The 10,678-nt window shown below is 48.4% G+C and overlaps 1 protein-coding gene across 1 annotated transcript in view; it reads left to right on the top strand.

Moving 5' to 3' along the window:
- Nucleotides 1–9,883: 9,883 nt before the first annotated feature.
- Nucleotides 9,884–10,678, top strand: part of Ahrr (aryl hydrocarbon receptor repressor) — a 74,898-nt gene continuing 74,103 nt past the window's right edge. Inside the window, exon 1 of the mRNA XM_055598038.1 lies at nt 9,884–9,920. The gene's annotated coding sequence lies outside the window, so the exon portion shown is untranslated. The remainder of the gene's footprint in view (nt 9,921–10,678) is intronic.

The following is a 10,678-nucleotide window of genomic DNA, read 5'->3' as shown; positions in this document are numbered from 1 at the left end:
TCTCACATGACTCCATCTTGGACTGTGCTCTGACACCATGTCCCTACAGTCAGTGTCTCACATGACTCCATCTTGGACTGTGCTCTGACACCATGTCCCTACAGTCAGTGTCTCACATGACCCCATTCTTAGACTGTGTTCTGATACCATTTCCCTACAGTCAGTGTCTCACATGACCCCATTCTTGGACTGTGCTCTGACACCATGTCCCTACAGTCAGTGTCTCACATAACTCCATCTTGGACTGTGCTCCAACCCCATGTCCCTGCGGTCAGGGTCTCACATGTGCTTTCTTACCTAGAATTTTGTCCATCAGACAAGCAGGACAGCAGGGCTAGAAAGATGAGGTGCAGCTTGCCAGAGATAAGAACCATGTTACAACGCTGGGGATAGGAAGCCTTTCCTGCTCCCTGCTTGTCAGATGCTTGAAGGAAGTAGGCAATGCTTTTGGAAGGGCAGGGCTATGAACACAACTGGGTAGGTGTCAGGGATGAGGAACAGATACATTAAGGTCCTCTTCTGGCCAAGGATGCCACTGAAGGCTTGTTTCCTGTGGTATCTGTTTTATGGGCTCACAGAAGAAGGGGCTGCATTCAGTGGTGGCGTAGTTTTGTTGCCTCTTGGGCATTGACCTTGTGATCCCATTCTGATGTCTGAGGATCCGTCCATGCCAGTCATCTACCAGACGTTGACCCACACTAGTAGATGACCCTATTCCAGTGAGGCCAACCAGTACACCATGGAGTTCATAAGTTCAGTGGTGTCTGATGCCTCCATCTATGTAAAGGCTCCTACCTGGACTCATCTCCCTTTATAGCCACCAGTCACTTCTGCCCCCTCAGCCCTCCAGCATACAACCATACTCCTCCAGCCTCAGTCTGCATTTTGTCCTTTCTGTGCTCAGCTGTTCATGTAGACATGCAGCACATATGAACACCACATAGCTGAGTATCTGCATTGCACACCTGAGCTTGTAATGGCACGCTCAGTGCCTGTACTGAATCCTGAGTACCTACATCACACTTCAAAGTGCCTGCACCAACAGTGCACCTTAGAAGCTGCTCTAGTCCTGAGCGCCACACCACACCCCTGAGAAAGTGGTCGACACAGCTGGGTATCTGATCCCTATCACTGAGTACCTGCACTGGCACTGTATGTCTGAGGACCCACCCATGCGCTCCTGGGGATCTGCTGCACACGTCTGAGTACTTGCATCACTTGAGATTTCACACAGCATACTTGAGTATGCCCCTTGTACCGTGCACCTGAAAACCTGCTCCCAAACTGCACTGCGCTCCTGAGTTTCTACATCACATATCTGAATGTCTTCTCTATGTGCCTGAGAACCTGAACTACCCACCTGGGTACCTGCTCCACATGCCTGAGAATCTGCACTTCACAGAATGGAGTGCCTTGGTTGCATGTGTGTGAGCTCGTACCACACACCTGGGAGTGTGCCACACCAAGAATGAATGCCTGTGCCACCTGTCTGGGTGTGACTATGTCATAGCCCTGAGTGGGGTCCCTGCCCAGGGCCCAGTGATGACATTAGGAAGGCAGAGTTAGATTTTTGATCTGAGATGGGTGTGATTTGGCTGGGTGCTTTCAGAAATTCAAAATGGCCTGGAATAAGGATTCCAACTGAGGGAAGCAGAATGATAAGGGGACCGGGGCCATTTGTAGAGTGAGAACTTTGTTCTCAATGGCAAGGGAGCTGCCTATTTTAAGAGAAGCAGTGCTCTGTGCCTCCAGTACACCGAACTGCCCAGCACAGACCCTTGCCTGCCCTTTAGCAGAGGAAGCCTGCTGTGGAAAACCACGGAGCTGAAGAATGTTTATCTTCCATGCTCAGCCTGGTCACATGGGGGCAGTGCAGTCACATCACAGACGGGCCTTCCCATCCTTCCAGCGGGCATTTGCAGAAGCAACAGAAGGCCTAGGGTTTGGCTAAAGGGAAGGGTGGATGTCTGGGGGAGTTTCCTGCAGGTTTGTGTCCTTGGCTGTTTCCTTCGTGTTCTTCATTCATTGTTAGGATGTAGTGACTAGATAGCTGATTAGGAAAGTATGAGGAGCTGGCCATGGTGTGGACAGAGCCCTGCTAAGGAGTCAGTGCAGAAGAGAGACCAGATATCTACCCTCTACCCATGCTAACCCGTCATGTAAACAGTATACGTATGATTAAACACTTCACTACTTTGTGTGATAAGAAACTGGCAGTGACTCTGAAGTTGTCAACCACATTCAAACTTCAGAGGATCCTACCTGAAAAAATGCATAAGTCCGGCTATCCCAGATGACAGTGGCCACTGTGGTGACAAGAAGTAGATCGTGGGCCTTCACCTATAACTACTTTTGCTAATGTCTTTTCCTTTCCTCTATAGTAAGGAGCATATAGATATACCATTATGTCTCCAAGTGCAAACTGGCCCCTGGTCCATGTCTTACAAGAAGACATTTCTTTTAAAATGCTATACCCATGACCTTTGGAAGGTTACTTTGTCCCTTCTGTCAGGGACAGCTTGTTCTCCCTCTATTGATGGTGTCTGCATTTTGTTGAGAAGATTCTGATGAAGCTTAACCTTGAAGTTGGGGAGATGGCTCAGTGAGTAACGTGCTTTCAATGCAAGCATGATGACCCAAATTTGGATCCCCAACATTCACATAAAAGGCTGTATGTGGAGGTGCAGGACTCCTAATGGTAGAGAAACAAACAAACAAAACAGGACGATCCCTGAGGCTCACCACCCATCCTACAAGTCAACCAATAAGCTGCAGGTTCAATAAGAGAAAATACAAAGTGGAGCGAGATAGAGGGAGAAACTTTATGTCAAGTTCTGGATTCCACATGCACACATATAGGCACGTACACATACCCCTCATGCTGCACATCCCATACACACCACAAACGAGCACCCCTAGAGTCTCTCAGCCAGGTAGGGACTCAACTGCCCTTATGCATGTGAGCAGTGCAGTGGAAAACAAGTGGGTTCAGAATAGGGGAATATGGGGGTATTGCCCCAAGGAGGACGGAGCCTACAGGCTCTTCCTGCTGTGGGCTCGGTGCTCAGGATGCCTCTGCCATGGCTCTTTTTTGTGGCTCCACATCTTCAGACAGCACAAGCAACCTAGGCTTCCCTGACACCCTAGCAGGAGCTGGGAAGGGGGATTTCCTGTTACAATCTTCTCACCCTCTCACAGCCTGATGGTGTGCTGGTTGAGGGCTCAGTGCCCTATCTCTAAGCTGCTTCTTCCCAGTTTGAACGCAGCTTGTCCCTGTGAAGGTGCTTGGGGAAAGGCAAGAGAATGTGATGGATGTCTGATTCTCCATCAGGAGCTTCAGGGAGCTGCCATCGTGTCTCTAACAGCTGGAAGGAACATTCCTATTAAAAGACAGCAGTGCAAACACCAAGTCCTGCAGTTCCATGTTCAGCATCTGGAACTCTTTGAGGCATTATTTGTGCTCTAGCAGCTTTTGATAGCCCTGCACTTCTAGCTCTGTTGCCTGTGGCCCATAGTCACCCACAGCTTTCATTAGAGAATGTACCACATTTCTTCCATTTCCAGAGGTAATCTGGGAACCAAGATGCCACCTTAGAGCTCATTTAATCTATACTTGTTATCTCAGAAAGATGGACAAAGATTGTTATCCTTGAAACAGACTCAGCATCTAGAGACACAGAATAAGAAGTCGCTCAGGAATTAGATGTAAAACATCTTGGGAAATGGGTTGAGAAAAGAGGGTTTGTTTCTTTTTTCAGAACCCTATGAGAGACTGGTTTAGAGGGCCCACAGAGTGCCCGGCACAGCTTATAGATAATGGTCACACTAGGGCACCTTGATTCTCCAGGGTAGAAGAAACTCCCAAAGCTTCCAAGAGCAGCAGGGGTCACAGGAGACCAAGACTTGGAACAGCTGTATCTTTCCAGCATCGACACCAGAGCTACTCTAAGGTACATGCAAGAAAACTGTTTTCTACCTTGTCTTTACTAGCATGTTGTCGGACGAACCATAGACTTTTCTGAAAACTTTTCTGCTACTTCTTTACCTAGGTAACTTCTGGAGGATATGCTCCAGAAAAAAATAATTGTGAGGAAACCAGAAAAAGAAAACCCTATGATTCAGAAAACAGAATAGCAGGAGAGCTTAGATCGCGAGCATCAGGGTGAGCACTGGAGGGAGCAATTCCCTCCAACGCTCTTGGGTGGGCTGAGACAGAATCTGATGCTGAGCCATGGAGGTTCACTGACAAGCACTCACAGAGCTCTGAGATGTGGAAGGATAAAGACTGACTCAGAAAAATAAGCAAACGAGTCACTGCTCAGTGTGCAGTCTCTGTGAAAGGAAACAAAGCACAGACAATCGGTACTCATCTGTTATTTCTATATTATTTTAGTTTGGTTTCTTATATCTCTTTCTCCCTACCCCATCCAAATCCCTTCCAACACCCCACACTGTGTAGGAGAGAAGGAATGTTGGTGGGACAGGGGCCAGACTTCTCTTTATTTACTTCCTGTTGGTCAGGGTCGTTGGGGACCTTGGGGCAAGTCCAATCTTCGTTTCAGAAGATCTCCAACTTCTCATCCAAATGCCATCAACAGCGACCAGGAGAAGCAGAGGGTGCACCAGCAGCCTTCTCCTTTCTCAGAGCTCCCTCAACACTCTCTGGGCTCTGCCTTTTATTCCCTCTCCACAGTCCTCAGCGTTAAACTATCTGCAGCTGGCAAAGAGTCCCTCTCAGAGGCCGCCTGAGGAAAATAGTCTGCTGTTGTGGACCATCTGAATCAGTCCTGTATCCTACACCTGGGATCAAAACAAAACAAAACAAAACAAAACAAAAAAAAAACCATGTTCACATCCACAACACTCTTCTCTGCACTTTCAAAATGCTCCTTCAACCTCTAGCTTCCCCCTCTCTGTGCTGTCTTCAGCTTTGGGCTGAAGTGCACAAGATTCTGTCCCAGGGTAAAGCATAATTCCAATAAGGCTTCTGCTAGGTGAGCCTTTACACCAAAAGCAGTAAATACAAAAAAAAAAAAATTGTGAAGGGGAGCATTGGGTCATAGAAACATCATTCTAAGAAAACAAGAGGAAGGTAGAGGCTCCTAGAGCCAGCTAATGCCAGTTGTCAGAGTGGGAACCATGTCCAAAGCATGCTAGTATAAGATATCAGAAGTCCTGATGGACTGGGGTGTCAAGTCATGCTGAAGTAGAGTGGTGCTTGACATCTTTGCCATACCAGGAAACTACTCCTGAGCAGGGTCTGTCTCCCGTTTGGTACCTGTTAAATGAATGAGCCAGGTGTGTCTGTCAGGTGTGAAGTCTCCTTCCTCACCTGGCTTATAACACTAGTATATAGGGACAGGGCTGCAGTCCATAGCTCACATAGATTAGGACAATGCCAAGACTATGGGTAGGGTTGCCGGAGGCAGCCACGTAGCTAGAGTCTTCCAGGTCTAGTTGAGACTTGCAGAGGTTGGGGAGTTGCTCTCAGAGCAGGGTTTATCGGGACAGGATGTGTTCAGGACTCACCTGACCACATTCAGAAGATGGATTAAGGGGCTCTGCTGATTCCCTATGGGCATCTCAAACCTCAAGCTTTCTAGGAGTTTCTGTTTCTGTTGGACTCAGGTATAGGAAATTGAAAAAACTGTTTCCCATGCTTGTCACAGAGATAATGCCCACTGAGGTGTGGATTTTAGGTTATACACACTGCCATGCTGCCACAGCCAAGGTCTTCAGAGTTTAGCTACATTTTATTTACTAGGTGTCCTGGCCAGTCGAGCCTCTTGTACTGCTCTGTCTCTTAGATGCTTTCTGCAACCATCGCTGGGAAGCCTCTAATCTATACCTCCCTGGTTGCAGCCCCAGAATCCCAGAGACCTGTGAGGGCAGGATGTCCAGGGAGTAGGAAGCCACATAGTCCTCTACAGTGCACATCTAGCTAAAGGCAGTTTGTGATGCAGGTGGGTTGGTTGGAAGAGACAGACTTTACTGGGCAGTAGGAGCTTCTCAGATGCTTTTATGCAATACTCAGATCCGTTACTGTCCTTCAGAAAAAACAAAAAATGGAGAAGACAGTCATAATGGAGAACTTTGACACTAGGTGCCTGTGTGAAGAGAGCAGCTCACACCTATGCAGGGTTTTGAACTGATTTCAGAGGTATCTTTGTTTTTGTTTTTATTTTTGCAATAAAATGGGTGTTGGGCTATATATTATTTATTATTTGCCCTATGATTATTACAGTGGTATTATTTAGCTGGCTATCACAATTAATAAGACACAAACACCTGTTTAATTTTATAATTGCCTTATTTACCTTGGGCTGGGCAGATATTTCACCTACGCTGTCTCACCATCCACCTCCCAGCCCCCATCCAATGCCATCCACCCTAACCATCCTCATCTGGGCTATCTTCCATCCATAATCTTATAAATACTTACTTGCATTTTTCATCTGGGCCTTTCCACACCATTATTGGAATGTTACTCCTGACTCACGTGGTTCCTTCTCCATGCTAACCCATCATGTCACCTTCCTTCCTCCTCTCTTCCTGTTCATCTGTCTTCTTCCCATGATTCTCCTCTTCCCAAAGGCCGGGAACCTTAGCCATGCCCACACCATTCTGCCCTGCTCAGGTTTAGGCCTTTTAAACAACCAATCAGGTATAAAGTCTTAGGCAGGTTTACACAAGGATAGGTGTATCTGGGAAGTAACCAGATCTTGAGGGCCAGTAATTAGCATCAAAATACAAGCATAAGACCTATCTCCAACATATTACTTTTCTATTGCTGTGAAGAGACACCATGACCAAGATGACTTATACATAAAGACATTTAATTGGGGGCTTGTTAGCAGTTTTCAGAAGATGAGTCCCTGCTCATCATGGCAGAAAGCATGGCAGCAGACAGGCAAGGCGTAGCCCTGGAGCAGGAGCTGAGAGCTTACACCTTGCAGAAGGGTAGGCAGAGGGAGAAAGATAATTGGCAATGGGGTGGGTTTTTGAAACCTCAAAGCCCACCTCAAGTGACACACTTTCTCCAACAAGGCCATACCTCCTAATCCTTACCAAACAGTTCTACCAAATGTGGACCAAGCATTCAAATATATGAGTCTATGGGGACCATTCAAACACTATTCAAACATTCACAGAGGGTATAGCACACTCCTGTCTGCCCAGGTCAGAGAGGCCAGGAACAGTTGAAATTACTGCCAATGAAGCTCAGTTATAAAGAAAGCTGTTTGTCCTTCTGCACTTCCAGATGCCTCTGTAAGGTCTAGGAGCTGGAGCTGGCCTTGGGTGCCTTCCAGTGGTCATCATGTGGGTGGTGTGGCAGCAACTCTCAGGAACTACCACATCCAGAGCAGAGTTCCTAGGGCTGGCTGTGGTACCCAGGTTCTTTATGTTTCCCAAGCTCCCAGCAGTACTCACTGCCCACACACATGCAAAGTCAGGGGACAGCAAGTAGTCCATGAAAGGGACCAGAATACAATAGGTAGAATTTTGCATGGGGATAGCTCAGTGGCCTGGCATCTCTGATTCCAGTTGGTGGTCCTGACTAGAGAGAGAGAGCAGGGAAGAGTGCTGGGGCAGAAGGCTCCCAATGGTGTCTTTTCTGCAACGCAGAAAGATGATGCTGTGGCCATGGCGGTTTCATTTGAATTTTGACCATTGTCATAAGGGGCAGGTGGTCATATCTGTAAGGGTGCAGGAACCCTGGGAAGCCATAGGAATAGAAGCTGCAAGTGTAGACTAGTTCCTGTGTCCAGAAAACACTGCTGGGGAGGCTAAAACCATCTTAGTATGGAATACCCTAGGAGGTGGAGCTCCTAACATGGGGTGCTCTGTCGTCTAGGTCCATGGGCTTTAAAGGTGATACTTCCTCTGGAAGGGTCATCTTTGCAGAGGCCTGAGACTCTGAGAACAATATGAGGAACAACTCAGATTTATGAACTATACCTATGAAGGTGTCAAGGACCAAGTTTCCTGTTGTCCTGAGGCAGAGCCAGCCTCTCCTGCCCCAGCAGTCCAGACATCAATAGTGAAACTGTCCTCTCCCTGTTGGTTTTGAGGGGACAAGGAAAATGTGGTGGGACTTGTATTTGTCTTGATATGTAGAGGCTTTCTTCCTGTGAGGGAGAGCAGGCTCATTTTAGAAAGTACTACAGGTCCTGAAAGGGACAGCAAAGCCCAAATGCTTAGGGTACCTATTGCTGCCAGTTCCCCTGTGCACAGCAGGGCCTTTCCCATCTGCCTCTCAGACGCCACCTACACTACTCCTGCAGTTATCAAAAGCAACTACACAAGAATCACAAGCTGTGAAAATTTTTTTTTAAAGTTTACAATAACCTCAGTTTTAGCAAACTAAGTTTTTCTATGCATAGTTTATATTACAAGAAAAAACAGATTAAGATATAATTAATGATATTTTTTAAAACACGGTAGTGAGCCAGGTGGTGGTGGCTCCTGCCTTTTATCCCAGCACTCAGGAGACAGGGGCAGGTGGATCTCTGAGTTAGATCCCAACCTGGTCTACAGAGTGAGTTCCAGGGCAGCCAGAACTACACAGAGAAACTCTTGTCTCAAAACAAACAAACAAACAAACAAACAGCAAAAATTCCAACAAACAACGACAACAAAAACCATGGTAGTGTAGCTGTACATTGTTTGATGCCAAAACCCAATATAAATACATTTACCCAGTCACTATTCCTGGTTCATGTTTCCAGATTTGCTGGTGGAACTGACAAACTCCATGTCAGTTGTTCAGCTTCAGAGCTATGCATGGGAGAGCCAAGGTTCCTTCAATTCTGAGATCCCAGGACTAGTCCCTTGTGAAATTCTAGGGAAGGGAATGCCTTCCGATCAAACAGCCAGTGCAAAGCTAAGGGTACTTTTGGGGAACCCTTGCCAATGGACAGTGACATTAGGGTGCATCCCAGAAGCTGGAAACATGGGGAGAATAAAACTCAGGATTGGCTGCCTAGGTGGAAGGCTGGAAGGGCAGGGTGAGGAGTGGAACATGGAGGACAGACTGCTCACACGGGGAACTTCACACACACACACACACACACACACACACACACACACACACACTCACACACACACACACACACACCAGAGAGAGAGAGAGAGAGAGAGAGAGAGAGAGAGAGAGAGAGAGAGAAAGACATTGTACTTGTTAGCAGGAGTTCTGATTCCCAGGCGAGGTGGGACCGTAGAACTGGTAGATATTTAGGGCTGAGGCTAGCCACCATGCGGTGTCCTGAAAAGTTTCAGATGAGAACGTCCCCTAAAAGATCCCAATGTGCCTAATATGTTTCACTCCTGAGAGTGACATAAGTTCTGTAAGTAGCAAACTAATATTTTATACTTTGCGAAGTATAAACATATTGTATCTTTAATATTTTTTATTCTCCAAACAGCAGGAGAGGAGGGACACGCTAAATCTAGGTCACCTATTCTCACCCTCTGGCCCTAAGAGCCAAGAGGCTCCAACCCACAGCTCTCCAAAACGGGGAATACCTGGACTTCCTCAGGCCCAGGTGGGATTTGGTGCACAAACTGGAAATTTGCTCTGTGACCTCGAGAGGCCCAGGGGTAAGACCACATTTAGGCACAAAGACCTGGAGGACTGCGGGGACTTGAAGGGCACGAGGGTCATCCTGTCCAGGCCCTCAGCCCCAGGAACCCCAGCCACTCAAAGCGCGTGGCAGGCAGGGAGGAGGATGTGTGTGCGCCCCCTGCCGCTTTTCCCTTGCGTTTGCCGCTCCGGGCGGGGCAGGGCGGCTCGCACGCTGGGGTGGGGCTTTCCTTCTCTGGTCCTGAGGCCAGGTCCCGAGATGAGAGAGCTGACAGCTCCTGTCCTCCGCGGCTCCCTCAGCGGGCGCGCCCGGTCTTCTGCGCCCCGCCTGCCCCGGGTAAGTGCTCCCGGGCTTCGCGGGCTCTCCGGTCTCCGCCTCTGCAGTGGCCACTCTGAGACTGTCCTGCTTGGTCTGGGCCCCTTCTCCCACTTATTTTTGCGTCTGGAGGGCCCAAAATTGCTGAAAGTGATGGGCACTCCAGGGGCTTCTCTCTTGACACTCAGACCTTTGAGGGAAGCCAGTCAGGTCAGTTTTCCCCGTCTCTCGGGTATCCTGCCCCGACCCTCTTCACTCTCGCAATGCAAATGAGCATATACCTGTCCCGCACGAGGGAGTCCTTTGCCCTGGACCTAACGTCTTTTAGAAGGTTTTTTGCAGATGTTGGCAGGCGGCTCCCCACAGTCTGCCTCAGTTGTTTCTAGGACTGAGGCACCACAGGCACAGCCAGGGGAAGTGGCGCAGCAGCCCCTTCGTGAAGATCAGAGGGCAGTAACCTGCGATTGACGCTTTGGAGGGAATTCCACCATTCCAGGAATTCGCCAGTAGTGGCAGCAGAAATATTTGCTCTCTCTGATTTTGAGTGGTAGAAAATTCCGAAGTGTGGCTTCTTTGAGAAAGGGACAGGAGCCCTGGTGTTGCTGGAAATCTGTGTGGCGCAAACCGAGAGGCCTCGGCCCTGTGTTACAGCCCCAATCCCAGTTGGGGAGCCCTCTCCTCATTAGGCTAGGGCTTCTCCTGGAGGAGGTCCAGGCTATGCACAGTTCCAGCATGAGGGTCCCTCCAGAAAAGCCGTGTTTTAGAGCTGGTTCCACGGC

The sequence above is a fragment of the Psammomys obesus genome, unplaced genomic scaffold, assembly GCF_907164565.1.
Source record: "Psammomys obesus unplaced genomic scaffold, mPsaObe1.curated_primary_1811, whole genome shotgun sequence".
Lineage (NCBI taxonomy): Eukaryota > Metazoa > Chordata > Mammalia > Rodentia > Muridae > Psammomys > Psammomys obesus.
This window is presented reverse-complemented; position numbering and strand designations above follow the sequence as displayed.